This window comes from Bubalus bubalis, chromosome 12 (assembly GCF_019923935.1).
Source record: "Bubalus bubalis isolate 160015118507 breed Murrah chromosome 12, NDDB_SH_1, whole genome shotgun sequence".
NCBI lineage: Eukaryota > Metazoa > Chordata > Mammalia > Artiodactyla > Bovidae > Bubalus > Bubalus bubalis.
In genome coordinates this window covers 74,173,566-74,189,494 of record NC_059168.1, presented here as the reverse complement: position 1 = coordinate 74,189,494, position 15,929 = coordinate 74,173,566, and the positions used below count along the sequence as shown (strand labels likewise).

The 15,929-nt window shown below is 39.4% G+C and overlaps 1 protein-coding gene across 6 annotated transcripts in view; it reads left to right on the top strand.

Annotated features, from left to right (window-relative positions):
• NCOA1 (nuclear receptor coactivator 1) overlaps nucleotides 1-15,929 on the top strand; it is a 219,238-nt gene that overhangs the window by 67,347 nt on the left and 135,962 nt on the right. The window lies entirely within an intron of this gene.

Genomic DNA, 15,929 nt, shown 5'->3' with positions numbered 1-15,929 from the left:
TGCTTCCTCCAGTCCAGCATTTCTCATGATGTACTCTGCATAGAAGTTAAATAAGCAGGGTGACAATATACAGCCTTGACATACTTCTTTTCCTATTTGGAGCCAGTCTGTCGTTCCATGTCCAGTTCTAACTGTTGCTTCCTGACCTGCATATAGGTTTCTCAAGAGGCAGGTCAGGTGGTCTGGTATTCCCATCTCTTTCAGAATTGTCCACAGTTTATTGTGATCCGCACAGTCAAAGGCTTTGGCATAGTCAATAAAGCAGAAATAGATGTTTTTCTGGAACTCTCTTGCTTTTTCCATGATCCAGCAGATGTTGACAATTTGGTCTCTGGTTCCTCTGCCTTTTCTAAAACCAGCTTGAACATCTGGAAGTTCACGGTTCACGTATTGCTGAAGCCTGGCTTGGAGAATTTTGAGCATTACTTTACTAGCGTGTGCAATGAGTGCAATTGTGCGGTAGTTTGAGCATTTTTGGCATTGCCTTTCTTTGGGATTGGAATGAAAACCGACCTTTTCCAGTCCTGTGGCCACTGCTGAGTTTTCCAAATTTGCTGGCATATTGAGTGCAGCACTTTCACAGCATCATCTTTCAGGATTTGAAATAGCTCCACTGGAATTCCATCACCTCCACTAGCTTTGTTCGTAGTGATGCTTTCTAAGGCCCACTTGACTTCACGTTCCAGGATACCTGGCTCTAGGTGAGTGATCACACCATCGTGATTATCTGGGTCGTGAAGATCTTTTTTATACAGTTATGCTGTGTATTCTTGCCTCATCTGTGTGTCCTTATGAAATCCTAACAACTTCTTAAAGCCATAGGTAGTCTCTGACTCTTGCTGAGTTGGTTATTGGATGCCCTATTGGACTGATGCATTTTGACTTTTTTCTCTTTTCTCTTGAAACCTCTTTGACTTTCATGATGGAAAGTTTTTCCTGAGAAAGCAATATTTAAGCTAAATTCTGAAAGTTGAGTTAGGAGTTATTAATACTAAGTGAGAAAGGAATAATATGGTGGCAGACAGAACCAGCTTATCTTAAGTTCTTGAGGTAAGGAAGGAGCATATAGCATATTGGAGGTACCCAAAGAAAGTCAGTACAGAAATAAAGATGATGTGGTGTTGGCAAAGGGATAGACACTTAGGTCATTGGAACAGAGTAGACAGTCACAGAAAGTTGAACATGACTGAAGTGACTTATCTGGCAGGCAGGCAGACAGTCTGGAAATGGGACCCCCAGAAATATGGCCAGTTGATTTTTTATAAAGTTGCAAAAGCAGTTCTAGAGAGAATAACCTTTTTTTTGGTAAATGATGATACATACGTGATTTATATAAACACACATATTCATATGTACACACATTTTTGGAAATGTGTGGATTGTTTTCTGTAAGTGGTATATTTATATAGTTTGGCAGTTTGATTTTGTTTTTCACTCTGCAGCATATTTAGATCTATGTTTTGTTGTTGTTTTATTTTTCTGCCTTGTGTTTTATACTCGGGCTATATTTGTCTTATTTGGGGTCTCAAGGTTTTTACTGCAGATTGTTTGTAAGTTTTTAAAACTACAAACAGTGGAGTCAGGAGTATCTTGTATGTACTTTCTCATGTACCTGCATGATAGTTGGTTTAAGATAAAAAGAAGTGGAATTGTAGAACCATATGGTGTATGAACTTTAAATGTTTCCTAAGGAAAATTTCAAACTTACGCCAAAGGAGACAAAATAGAAGAATGAACTACTCAACTTCAACAGTTACCAATCTTGTTTTATCTGTACTCTCATTCACTTTATCTCCTCTCACATTTTGAAACAAATCCAGATACTATGTCATTTGAGCTGTAAATATTCCATGTGTTCCTGGAAAAATATAAGGTCTTTTTGTTTTTTTAAGAAAAATAGAATTGTAATACCATTCACTAAATATTCATTGGAAGGACTGATGCTGAAGCTGAAGCACCAATACTTTGGCCATATGATGCAAAGAGCCATCTCGTTGGAAAAAACCTGATTGGGAAAGATTGAGGGCATGAGGAGAAAGGGGTGACAGAGGATCAGATGGTTGGATGGCATCATCCACTCAATGGACATGAGTTTGGGTAAACTCTGGGAGATAGTAAGGGACAGGGAAGCCTGGCATGCTGCACTTCATGGGATTGCAAATGTTTGGACACAAGTGAGTGACTGAACAATAAATCACACTTGAAAATTAACAATAATTCTTTAGTATCTTTGAATATTGAGTCAGTATTCAAATTTTAAATTTTTTTAATGTCAGAAACATTTAATGTCAGAAACATTTCTTCCATTTTTAAAAAAATTATTTACTTGTTTGAATTATGATCCAGATAAGGTTCACTTTTGAAAACTTTGTTTTCTACTTGAAGACCTTACTCATATTCCACAGATTTTTTTTATTCCTAGGTGATTTTTATTTTTGTCTTTTCTAGGATGGAGTGGTTCTGATATCTTTAAAACAAATCATAGCCTACCTGTTTCCAGTTCTGATTTCCCTGTTCCCTCCTTTATTTTACTTTACATTTTCACAGCATTTGTCACCTTTTCGCAGACTTGATAATTTATCTATTTATTATGTGTGTGGTTACTACCTGTGTTCCTTACTCTCTCTCCAAATCTGGAATGTAATTTTTACAAGAATAGGGATCTATCTTTTTATTTCTTGACATCATACTGAGGACTGATATGAATTCTATGAGTTTTATATTCTCTTTTGAGTTTTATAAGGAGAATTTTTCATGTTATATGCGAATAATGACTTTTGGGGAGTCTTTTCCTTTCTAGAATTAATATATCTTTTCCTTCGTTTATTGCATTGACTGTCTTCCAATACTGTGATGAATGGTTCATGTGATTTCCCTCAGTATTTGTTTTTAACATACATGAGAATTCTTTTGTTACTTTATTCCTAAGTATTGATACAATGTTTACTATGGACTTCTGATAGATTTTAACAAAGTGTGGAAGTTCACTTTTCCTACCTTGCTAAAAGTTTTTATTTGGGGATTTTGAATTTTATCAATGGAAAAGGCACATAAATAATCTATATTTATGAGAGTTATCACCATTTTGTAGATGATACCACCAAGAGCAAGGAGTTGAACATACAGTGGTTGCTAAGAAACAGAAACTGAGGGGAGCTTTTGGCAGTCTTAAAGGGTAGAGAGACTGCTGGACTTCAGGATTACAAGACATCAAGGGCTTGAATGACCAAGATCCTAAAGAGAATATAAGCACAGAGAAGGAGAGTCAAAAGTCTGAACCATGTTTCCACCAGAAGTTTTTGCAGATTGCTAAACTGCACAAGCCAATAGGCAGAAAAGTTGAACCACAGGTGGCTACTAAGAAGTTGAGAAGCTAAGCAGAATTTTCAGCAGTTTCATGGTACTAAAGAGATGGAAGAATCCTGGTAGATATCCTAGGCTTTCAGTTGAGATCTACAAATAACTATATTGTAACAGTAAGCATAAACCAGAGAAGACCAGGTCTTTTAATTTTTTTAATTGAATTATATGTAGTTCATGTATAATATATTATATAGGAGTATAATATAGTGATTCACAATTTTTAAAGGTTATACTCCCTTTATAGTTTATAACATATTGACTATATTCCCTGTGTTGTACAGTATATCTGTTTATTTTTTAATATTTGTTCATTTGTTTGGGTGTGCTGGGTCTTTGCTACTTGGGATCTGGTTGCCTGACCAGGGATTGAACTTGTGTCCCCTGCATTGGGAACACAGAATCTTAACCATTAGGCCACCAGGAAAGTCCCAATATTTGTATATTTTTTAAACAATTATTTATTTATTTTATTTCATTTTTGGTTGCTCTGGGTCTTTGTTGCTGCACATGGGTTTTCTCTAATTGTAGTGAGTGAGGGCTACCCTTTATTGCAGTGTGTGGACTTCTCATTGCAGTAGCTTCTCTTGTTGCAGAGCACAGGCTCTGGATGTGCAGACTTCAGTAGTTGCAACATTCAGGCTCAGTAGTTGTGACTCTTGGGTTCTAGAGCTTGGGCTCAGTAGTGGTGGCACACGGGCATGGTTGCTCTGCATAGTGTGGAATCCTCCTAGGCCAGAGATTGCACCTGAACAGGGGACACTTCAACCTGTCCCCTGAAGTGGCAGGTGGATTCGTATCCACTGTACCACTAGGAAAGTCCCAGCTGTAATAGTTTGTGCCTCTTAAATCTCTGCCCCTCCCCACTTCCCTCTCTCTACTTATAACCACTAAATTGTTCTCTATATATGTATCTACTTTTTTGTTATATTCAGTAGTTTTATTTTTTAAATTCCACATATAAATGATGTTATACAGTATTTGTCTACCTGTGTCTTGACTTATTTCACTTAGCATAGTGCCCTCCAAGTCCATCCATGTTACAAATGGCAAAATTTCATTCTTTTTTATGGCTGAGTAGTATTCCATAGTGTGTTGTGTGTATGTGTGTATATATATTTATATCACATCTTCTTTATTCATTCGTCTGTTGCTAGACACTGAGGTTGTTTCCATATCTTGGCTATTGTAAATAATGGCTGCTGTGACCATTGGGTGCATGTTCATAGGTCTTAATATGATTGAAAAATGTCTTCAGATTAGCTTAATGTCTGATTAAATGGAATTAGGTCCCATTACCAACCAGAAAAGGCAGAAAAAAGGCAGAGGAACCAGAGATCAAATTGCCAACATCTGCTGGATCATTGAAAAAGCAAGAGAGTTCCAGAAAAACATCTATTTCTGCTTTATTGACTATGCCAAAGCCTTTGACTGTGCGGATCACAATAAACTGTGGACAATTCTGAAAGAGATGGGAATACCAGACCACCTGACCTGCCTCTTGAGAAACCTATATGCAGGTTAGGAAGCAACAGTTAGAACTGGACATGGAATGACAGACTGGCTCCAAATAGGAAAAGGAGTACGTCAAGGCTGTATATTGTCACCCTGCTTATTTAACTTCTATGCAGAGTACATCATGAGAAATGCTGGGCTGGAGGAAGCACAAGCTGGAATCAAGATTGCCGGGAGAAATATCAATAACCTCAGATATGCAGATGACACCATCCTTATGGCAGAAAGTGAAGAGGAACTAAAAAGCCTCTTGATGAAAGTGAAAGAGGAGAGTGAAAAAGTTGGCTTAAAGCTCAACATTCAGAAAATGAAGATCATGGCATCCGGTCCCATCATTTCCTGGGAAATAGATGGGGAAACGGTGGAAACAGTGTCAGACTTTATTTTTCTGGGCTCCAAAATCACTGCAGATGGTGACTGCAGCCATGAAATTAAAAGACGCTTACTCCTTGGAAGGAAAGTTATGACCAACCTAGATAGCATATTCAAAAGCAGAGACATTACTTTGCCAACAGAGATCTGTCTAGTCAAGGCTATGGTTTTTCCTGTGGTCATGTATGGATGTGAGAGTTGGACTGTGAAGAAGGCTGAGCACCGAAGAATTGATGCTTTTGAACTGTGGTGTTGGAGAAGACTCTTGACAGTCCCTTGGACTGCAAGGAGATCCAACCAGTCCATTCTAAAGCAGATCAGCCCTAAGTGTTCTTTGGAAGGAATGATGCTAAAGCTGAAACTCCAGTACTTTGGCCCCCTCATGCGAAGAGTTGACTCATTGGAAAAGACTGTGATGCTTGGAGGGGTTGAGGGCAGGAGGAGAAGGGGACGACAGAGGATGAGATGGCTGGATGGCATCACTGACTCGATGGACTTGAGTCTGAGTGAACTCCGGGAGTTGGTGATGGACAGGGAGGCCTGGCGTGCTGCAATTCATGGGGTCACAAAGAGTCGGATACGACTGAGCGACTGAACTGAACTGAACTGAACTGAACCAACCAGAAACTAAAGAAGATCTATTGAAAAAGATATCAGACACAACCTCTACAATTTTTATTATGCAATATCTGACATTCAGTCTCCAGATTCCAGCCATGCCAAGAGTTACGAACAAGAGAAAAACACATATATAACCACAGATAATCAGATGTGGACTTCGGTGCCACTTCCTTCATCCCTCTTTTGTTTCAGACTAGAAATCTGTCATTTGAATTGTTTTTTTTTTTTTTCCTATAGGTAAAGCATTGTTTCTCTCTGGCTATTTTCATTGTATTTTCTTTGTCCTTAGTTTTCAGAAGCTTAACTGTAAACTCTCTGGATGTGGATTACTTTGAGCTTATCCTGTTTAGGATTCACTTAGTTTCTATAAACTTGTGTGTTTTTCTAAGCTTGAGAAATTACAAGCTTTTGTTTCTTAGTGAACTTTTTTAGTCTTACCCTTTCTTCTCTCTTTTTGGGACTCCGGAGACAGTTCCACAGGGCCCCAAGGGTATGTTTTATTTTATTTTTCAGTGTTTTCTGTTCTGTCATCCAGTTCAGTGATTCTTCCCTCTGTCCCTCCATTCTACTGTTGTTCTCATCTGTTGAGTTTTTTATTTCAGTTATTGCATGTTTTCAGTTCTGAATTTTTTTTTGGTGTATTTTTTCCTTAATTGAGACTCCATGTTTATTTGTTTCATGTATGTGCATAGTTGCTCTCGGAGACATTTTTATAATGTCCACTTCAAACATTATGTCAGTAGTGGGGCCATCAGGATTTTAATCCAGAATCTGCTTCTCAGTAACTTTATGAAGCTGGGCAACCTCTTGGGTTTTAATCTCTAATCTAATCTCTGTATTCCTTGCATTTCATCAGTGTAAAATGGGACTAATAACAGTAATTAGTAACTGCTTCACAGAATTATGGTAAGAATTATTATACATATTACAGTTAATATGTATAATATGTTTATAGCATTAGCTAGGCACATAGTATTAATATATGTTCAATAAATATTGTGTGTGTGTGTAGTTCCAAAGTCATGTCCAACTCTTTGTGACCCCATGGACTGTAGCCTGCCAAGCTCCTCTGTCCATGGGATTTCCCAGGCAACAATACTGGAGTGGGTTGCCATTTCCTTTTCCAGGGGATCTTCCCGACCTAGGGATCCAACTCGGGTCTCTTGCATTGGCAGGCAGATTCTTTACCACTGTGACACCAGGACTTCCATCATCTTGGTAACGTGTCTGTGGATTGTCTTTTTTCATTCAGTTTGACATACTCCTTGTTGTGATAAGAGTTATGAGATTTCTTGTTATGATGAATGATTTTTATTTGATACCTGGACATTTTGGATATTATGTTCTGAGACACTGGATCTTATTTAAGCGTTCTGATTTAGCTGGCTTTTTCTGACACTGCTCCAGCATGGGAAGTAGGGGAGTGCTCTGCCGCATTTCTGCCTAGAGGGAATAAAAGTCCAAGTTCCTCACTCTGCCTTTGTTGACTCTCAAGTTTGTGGGGGATTCCTCACTACTGCTGCTCAGAGACGGGAGGTCTGGCCTCCACTGACTTCCCCAGCTGGGAGGGGCTGGTATGCCTCAGCCCTGCTCCCCACATGCCCTCCACAGGGGCCTTTTTACTGTTGAACAGTGGCAAAAGGCCCGACTCCACTAGGCCTCTTCTGACACAGCCTGTCCTAAGGAAAGAGAAGTACACCTACTTACTGCCAGGTGGACACCCAAGCTCTCCCTGTGGTCTTCACTGACACCAGCAGGAAGAAGGTCTCATTGTCACTCGGTAAGGACCAATTCCCAAATGGCCTTCTCTGACACCATGTGGTAGGGAGTGTGGGGTACCTTGTTACAGCTTGGAAAAGGTAGAAGCCTAGGTTCTCCACTTCACCTTTGCTGGTAGAGCTTGGGCCACAGTTTCGTTCTGTGAGGTTTGTCTGGGTATAACAGCTTTTTGTCTAGATTGGCTCTTTCCTGATCTTTTGGCTGGGGAGAACAGGATTTTTTAATTTGGTTGATTGTTTTGATTGGGCCTGTTGATGTTTCTAGGTTGTGAGCTTAGTCAGCACCAAGTCTAGAGCATACATGGCATAAAAGAAAATCCATGGAGCTCACCACCATGCTGTTTCCCTTAGATCCGGTGGTTCCTAACTGATCCACCTTCTTCTCCCCACCTTTAAACTCTACTTAATGTTTGTTACGTCAATATTTGTTGTCCAGAACTTTTTAGTTTTACTTAGTGGGAAGAACAGGGAAAATATATCTATTCTATCTTCCCCAAAGTGGAAGTCCTTAAGTACTTTAAATTCTTAATTGTTTTATTTTCAGTATAATTAAAGTACCTTTTAGTCTGTTTGCCATCTGTTGACTGGGTAGAATTTTATCAGTGTGCCTCACTTTTAGAGCTTTAAAATTTTTTTAATGAAAGTATGATTTATCATCTAGAAATGGAAGTTTTAGAATTAATCTTTTAGTCTTAATTATTTTGGAGGAAAAGCAACAATTTTCTATATCCCATTTTATTAAAAATATATACATAAAATCTCTGGTTTTTGTTTGCTTAAAGATGAAGTCCCAAGAAGGCTTATGTATTAATTATGTATATCTTAAGAAATAAAAAATACTTTGAATATATTAAATTTATTTACTACCACTACCACCCCCACTTCCATTTTCTTAGTAGATTACATTAATTTCATGCAGTTGATCCAGATAGCTACAACTGACTGTTTAATTATTTTCCTGATTTCAGGTTCTCTTTACAACTACATCAGAGATTGAATTAATACGCTAATAAATCACTAAATACTGCTCTGAGGGGTTTAGAAATAAGTTGGGTAAGTTTAATATAATCTTAAATACTACCTGGATTTTTCTAGTGAATTCCTGATTTGGACCTGTTATGCGCCTGGCATCAAGCTGGACACATTGAGTGGGGAGAGTGTTCTCACTTTGATTTTCCACTTTGCTTAAGGAGCTTCTCAGTTTTCTTTTGGATTGGGAACCCCTTGGAAGGTTTGCATAAAGCTGTTGTCACTTTTCACAAACATGCATAGATATTCAGAGTGTGTGAGGACCTTCTGACATCCCCCAGAGTTCACAGGCCTTGGGTCAAGTGTCTGCTCTATAGATTTTAAGACACTTTTACATGCTTTGTTGCTCTTTTATTACTAAATATCACAACAGCCCTGAGAATTAGTGGCTTGTATTCATATTTAATAATGATGAAACCGGTGCTCAAAGTGGTGTGTGACTTATCCAGTCGTGTAGCTATGAAATGCAAGTCTAGAACTGAAGGCTTTCTAAATTGTGACAGCTTCTCAGGGGGTCATCAGTGTTTTCTAAGGTTCTTGGTACTTACTGTCAAATTGCTTCCTAATAAGGGAGAGTTATCTTTTCCTCACCGTTAGGAAATGAGCATGCCTTTTCACCACATTATTACATTGAGTTTTCCCCACACCATTGTTTCTTAAACTGATATGTACATGGGATATATATTTATTTTCAGATTCTTTTCCATTATATGTTATTACATGACATTAAATACTCTTCCTATATCAGTCCTATATAGTAGGTTCTTGGTTTTTATTTTATATATAGTAATGTGTATCTGTTAATCCCAGACTCCTAATTTATCCACCTCCCCCACCATGCTATACCCTCTGGTAATCATAAATTTGCTTTCTGTGTCTGCAAATCTGTCTCTGTTCTTCAATAATAAGCTCGTTTATTATTCTGTTTTTAAATACGCTCGTATAATTTTTTTTACATTGATATGCTATTTGTCTTTCTCCGACTTCACTTAGTATGATAATCTCTAGGTTCATCCATGTTGCTGCAAATGGCATTATTTTATTCTTTTTATGGCTGAGTAGTATTCCATTGTATCTGTGTGCTGCATCTTCTTTATCCATTCCTCTGTTGATGGACATTTCTGTTGCTTTCATGTCTTGGCTGTTGTAAAAGGTGCTGCAGTGAACATTGGGGTGCATGTATCTTTTTGAATTGGAGTTTTGTCCATAAGTGGAATTGCAGGATCATATGGTAATATGGAACCTTTACCATATGGAGCCATTTTGCCTTTTTGCATTTCTTGTTTTGGGGATGGTCTTGATCCCTGCCTCCTATACAGTGTCACAAACCTCCATCCATAGTTCTTTAGGCACTCTATCAGATCTAATCCCTTGAATCTATTTGTCACTTCCACTGTATAATCCTAAGGGATTTGATTTAGGTCATACTTGGATGGTCTAGTGGTTTTCCCTACTTTCTTCAATTTAAGTCTGAATTTGGCAATAAATTCATGATCTGAGCCACAGTCAGCTCCTGATCTTGTTTTTGCTGACTGTATAGAGCTTCTCCATCTTCGGCTGCAAAGAATATAATCAATCTGATTTTGATATTGACCATCTGGTGATGTCCATGTGTAGAGTCTTCTCTTGTGTTGTTGGAAGAGGGTGTTTACTGTGACCATTGTGTTCTCTTGGCAAAACTCTATTAGCCTTGGCCCTGCTTACTCCAAGGCCAAATTTGCCTGTTACTCCAGGTATCGCTTGACTTCCTACTTTTGCATTCCAGTCCCCTATAATGAAAAGGGCATCTGTTTTGGGTGTTAGTTCTAGAAGGTCTTGTAGGTTTTCACAGAACTGTTCAACTTCAGCTTCTTCAGCATTACTGGTCAGGGCATAGACTTGGATTACTGTGATATTGAATGGTTTGCCTTGGAAATGAACAGAGATCATTCTGTCATTTTTGAGATTGCATCCAAGTACTGCATTTCAGACTGTTTTGTTGACTCTGAGGGCCAGTCCATTTCTTCTAAGGGATTCTTGCCCACAGTAGTAGATACAATGGTCATCTGAGTTAAATTCACCCATTCCAGTCCATTTTAGTTCACTGATTCCTAGAATGTCAACATTCACTCTTGCCATCTCCTGTTTGACCACTTCCGTTTTGCCTTGATGCATGAACCTAACATTCCGGGTTCCTATGCAATATTGCTCTTTACAACATCGGACTGGAAAAGGTCAGTTTTCATTCCAGTCCCAAAGAAAGGCAATGCTAAAGAATGTTCAAACTACCACACAATTGCACTCATCTCACATGCTATCAAAGTAATGCTCAAACTTCTCCAAGCCAGCCTTCAACAGTACGAGAACCATGAACTTCCAGATGTTCAAGCTGGACTTAGAAAAGGCAGAGGAACCAGAGATCAAATTGCCAATATCTGTTGGATCATTGAAAAAGCAAGAGAGCTCCAGAAAAACATCTGCTGCTGCTTTATTGACTATGCCAAAGCCTGTGTGGATCACAACAAACTGTGGAAAAATTCTTAAAGAGATAGGAATACCAGACCACCTGACCTGCTTCCTGAGAAATCTGTATGCAGGTCAAGAAGCAAGAGTTAGAACTGGACATGGAACAACAGACAAGTTCCATATTGGGAAAGTAGTATGTCAAAGTTGTATATTGTCACCCTGCTTATTTAACTTACATGCAGAGTACATCATGAGAAACTCTGGGTTGGATGAAGCACAAGCTGGAATCAAGATTGCAAGGAGAAATATCAATAACCTGAGATATGCAGATGACACCACACTTATGACAGAAAGCGAAGAAGAACTAAAGAGCCTCTTGATGAAAGTGAAAGAGAAGAGTGAAAAAGTTGACTTACAACTCAACATTCAGAAAACTAAGATCATCACATCTGGCCCCATCACTTCATGGGAAATAGACGGAGAAACGGTGGAAACAGTGACAGACTTCATTTTTGGGGAGGCTCCAAAATTGCTGCAGATGGTGACTGCAGCCATGAAATTAAAAGATGGTTGCTCCTTGGAAGGAAAGTTATGACCAACCTAGATAGCATATTAAAAAGCAGACATATTACTTTGCCAACAAAGGTCCGTCTAGTTAAGGCTATGGTTTTTCCAGTAGTCATTTATGGATGTGAGAGTTGGACTATAAAGAAAGCTGAGCGCTGAAGAATTGATGCTTTTGAACTGTGGTGTTAGAGAAGACTCTTGAGAGTTCCTTGGACAGCAAGGACATCCAACCAGTCCATCCTAAAGGAAATCAGTCCTTTACATTCATTGCAAGGACTGATGCTGAAGCTGAAACTCCCAATACTTTGGCCACCTGGTGCGAAGAACCGACTCATTTGAAAAGACCCTGATGCTGGGAAAGATTGAAGTCAGGAGGAGAAGGGGATAATAGAGGATGAGATGGTTGGATGGCATCACCAACTGAATGGACATGAGTGTGAGTAAACTCTGTGAGTTGGTGATGGATAGGGAGGCCTGGCGCGATGCAGTCCTTGACGTCACAGAGAGTCGGACACGACTGTGTGAACTGAACTGATGGTAATTCTATTTTTAATTCTTTAGTAGTAGTAGTGAAAGTCACTCAGTCGTATCCGACTCTTGGGACCCCAGGGGCTGTAGCCAACTAGGCTTCTCTGTCCATGGAATTCTCCAGGCAAGAATACTGGAGTGGGTTGCCATTTCCTTCTCCAGGGGATCTTCCCGACCCAGGAATCGAACCCAGGTCTCTGCATTGCAGGCAGATTGTTTACCGACTGAGCTATGAGGGAAGCCCTTGTAGTTCTTTAATGAACCTCTATACTCTTCTCCATAGTTGCTACACCAGTTTACATTTCCAGTAACAGTGTAGGAAGGTTCCCTTGTCTCCACACCCTCTCCAGCATTTGTTATTTGTAGATGTTTTGATGATGGCTATTCTGACTGGTGTGGGGTGATACCTCACTGTAGTTTTAATTTGCGCTTCTCTAATAATTAGCAGTATTGAGCATATTTTCTTGTGCCTGTTGATCATCTGCATAAATATTTTTTGTTTAATCTTTCAGAATTTTATAATGATGCTATATAGAAATCTAACTTTTTTCTTCTAAATTAGGTAATTCATTTGGGTAGCATTTATTGAATGTTTCTTTGGTTACCGACTGTTTGAAGTCTGCCTTTATCATCTAAAAAATTCCCATATATTATATATGTATTTGTCTGGATAATGTTCCTTTGATCTCATTCTGTATTGCTATGTGTTTATCATACTCTTTTAATGTTATATTACTGAAAGTAGCTTTTGAGTTTTCTCCTATTAGACTTTCAAAAATGTTTGTCTTGATTTGGGGGGAAACTAGTATCTCTTTATTATCTATACTTATGCACCTTAGTGGAATCTTCTCTGTCTCTGTACTCTTGGGGACTTTCCTTATGTGCTCTGGCTCCCAAGAGTATTTCCCTGGCTTTCTCACTAGAACACGGAGTTTTCTTTCTCTCAGTAGTGGTGCCTGTCCCCGTCCCCACCACCCCCCGCCCGCCACGCTTCAGTGTTGCACAGTTACATCCCCCCGAGCCCTCCTCGATTGAAGGAATAAGGGGGGAAAAAAGGAGAAGTGAGGCTGCCTTCCCCAACCCCAATACTCTTCATGCCACCCTGGCTCCTTTTTCTAGTTTCTTAGGAGATTGGAGCCAGTTTTCTCTTAGGCTTTTAAGTTTCCCTCCTCCCTTGTACAGCTTTATGACTTGGACTGGCTTCAGAGCAGGTCAGCAGAGAAAAAAAAGAAAAGGAGCTGGGAACTCCCCATCCCAAACATTTACACTTTCCAGCTTGCAGAAGCCCCTTTTATTCCAGTGAGAAAAGGAGCTTCTTTTACAGTTGTTGCTGTGTGCACCTGCTGTGTAATGCTGGGACTCGACCCACCCTCATGTCAAAGTGGTAAACAAGAAAGGATTTTTAAAATAGCGTGAACTCACTGCCAGATTGATTGTTCTTCACGTTTTGACTTCCCTCCCCAGTTTGCCTGCCATTGTTTATTTTTCAGAGTTCTCAGGTAACTGCTTTTAGGATTCTCTCCAGAGTTTTTTTTTTTTTTTACTAATTGTAATCAGCGGGAGAGAGATAATGGGCTTTTACTCCATCTTGGCCTTCACTGAAAGTCAAGATACTTCATTTTGAAAATAATTTTTGTTTTTATTTTCTAAAAATTCTTTCTTTTTCCTTGGTTACCACATTTTATGACAGTTTTCTTATTTTATGGATATACTGTACTGAATCTCTCTGAAGATACCAGTTAAAGTTAAGAACATTTTATTTCTTTTCGTTGCCTTACTTTCTTTTTTATGGGTCTTTGTGCCTTTGCTTTTTCACCTTAGTGCCTCTTTTAGTTTTTATTAAGTAGCTGATGATTCTTGGCTTGTTGTTGTTTAGTTGCTCAGACGTGTCCGACTCTTTGCGACACCAAGGACTGCAGCACACTGGGTTTCCTTGTCCGTCACTATCTCCCAGGGTTTGCTCAAACTCATCTCTGTTGAGTTGATGATGCCATCCAACCATCTTATCCTCTGTCACCCCCTTCTCCAGCCATCTATCTTTCCCAGCATCAGGGTCTTTTCTAGTGAGTCTGCTCTTCACATCAGGTGGCCAAAGTATTGGAGCTTCAGCTTCAGCATCAGTCCTTCCAATGAATATTCAGGGTTGATTTCCTTTGTGATTGACTGGTTACATGTCCCTGCAGTCCAGGGTACTCTCAAGAGTCTTCACCACCACCACAGTTTGAAAGCATCAGTTCTTGGCTATTCTTCTTTATAGTGTTTTTAAATGAAGGTCTAAACCAGTGTTTGTCCAACTTTAGTACATGTAATGGTCACTTGGGGACTAAGTTTAAATGCAGATTCCTAGCCTTATTCTCAAAACATCTGATTCAGTGTGTTTTGGTGGAGCATCTAAACAGTTTAGATAATTCTGATGCTGGTAACATCTTGGTAACTGGTATAATTCTGTAAAGCTCAGTTCTTCTCTCCAGAGAATTATATTCTCCACTGAATATTATCACTGACCACATAACTCTGCAAGTTGGTTTCCCACTTGCTGTGGTAAATGGGTTGTAGAGTTCCTTTTTTCTTTTTTTTGCAGTTGCAAAGACAAGGCTAACAAACTTCTGCTGTAAGTGAAAGTGAAAGTTGCTCAGTCATGTCCAACTCTTTGCAACCACATGGCCTATACAGTCCATGGAATTCTCCAGGCCAGAATACTGGAGTGGGTAGCCTTTCCCTTCTTCAGGGGATCTTCCTAACCCAGGGATTGACCCAGGTCTCTCACATCGCAGGAGAATTCTTTACCAGCTGAGCCACAAGGGAAGCCAAGAATATTGGAGTGGGTAGCCTATCCCTTCTCCAGGGTATCTTTCTGACCCAGGAATTGAATGAACCAGGGTCTCCTGCGGATTCTTTGTAGGTGGATTCTTTACCAACTGAGCTATGAGGGAAGCCTCTGCTATAAGGAAGGGATTTATCTACAAGGAGAGTTCTGATTAGTTCTGTGTTGTCGTCCCTCAATCACAGTCTATTGCGATTGTCCCTAACCTGCTATTATCTCCAACTCAAAGTTCATACTATAAGTCCTCTGACAAAGACTTTAGACCGACAGTAAATGCTGTGGTCAGCGTTTACCGTTTTTCATCAGAGTTTTTATTGGTTATCTTTGGTGATTTTCCACTTAGTTGTTCTGTGGCTTGACATGAGGTGTTTGGGGAGAAGAAGAAGTGGATACTCAGCCTGCCATCTTGAACTGGAAATCCATTGTCACTTTTAAAGTGATGTTGATTTCTAGTATGCCAAGAAGTGTTTCTTTTGAATTCTTACATAAAACAAACATCATAAAATCTGTAGCAGGATCATAACTTATTCCTACTAAGTCAGGTATATGAAGAAAATACAGCTTCTTTATTTTTCTAAAAGCCCTGTCTTCCTTTTGATGAACCCTGGGTACTGGGTAACTGGAGGAAGAGTACCAGTGTTATTCCAAGCTGGTAAACTAAGTCATATCTAGTAATTTAAACTGATCTCTTTGGATATTTCAGTCTCTGTTTGGATACTAGTCATTCAGGTATCATCTCTTTGCCCTTGCTTTCCCACAGTGGAATCTTAATGGATGCTTGTGTGACCTTGTAGTCATGGAAGGATACCAGAACCATCAAGTCCATGTGCTGTTTTCTCTGTTTCTTACTGGTCTCTCCTTTAAAGTAACTGGTCAGCCTGTTTCCTGGA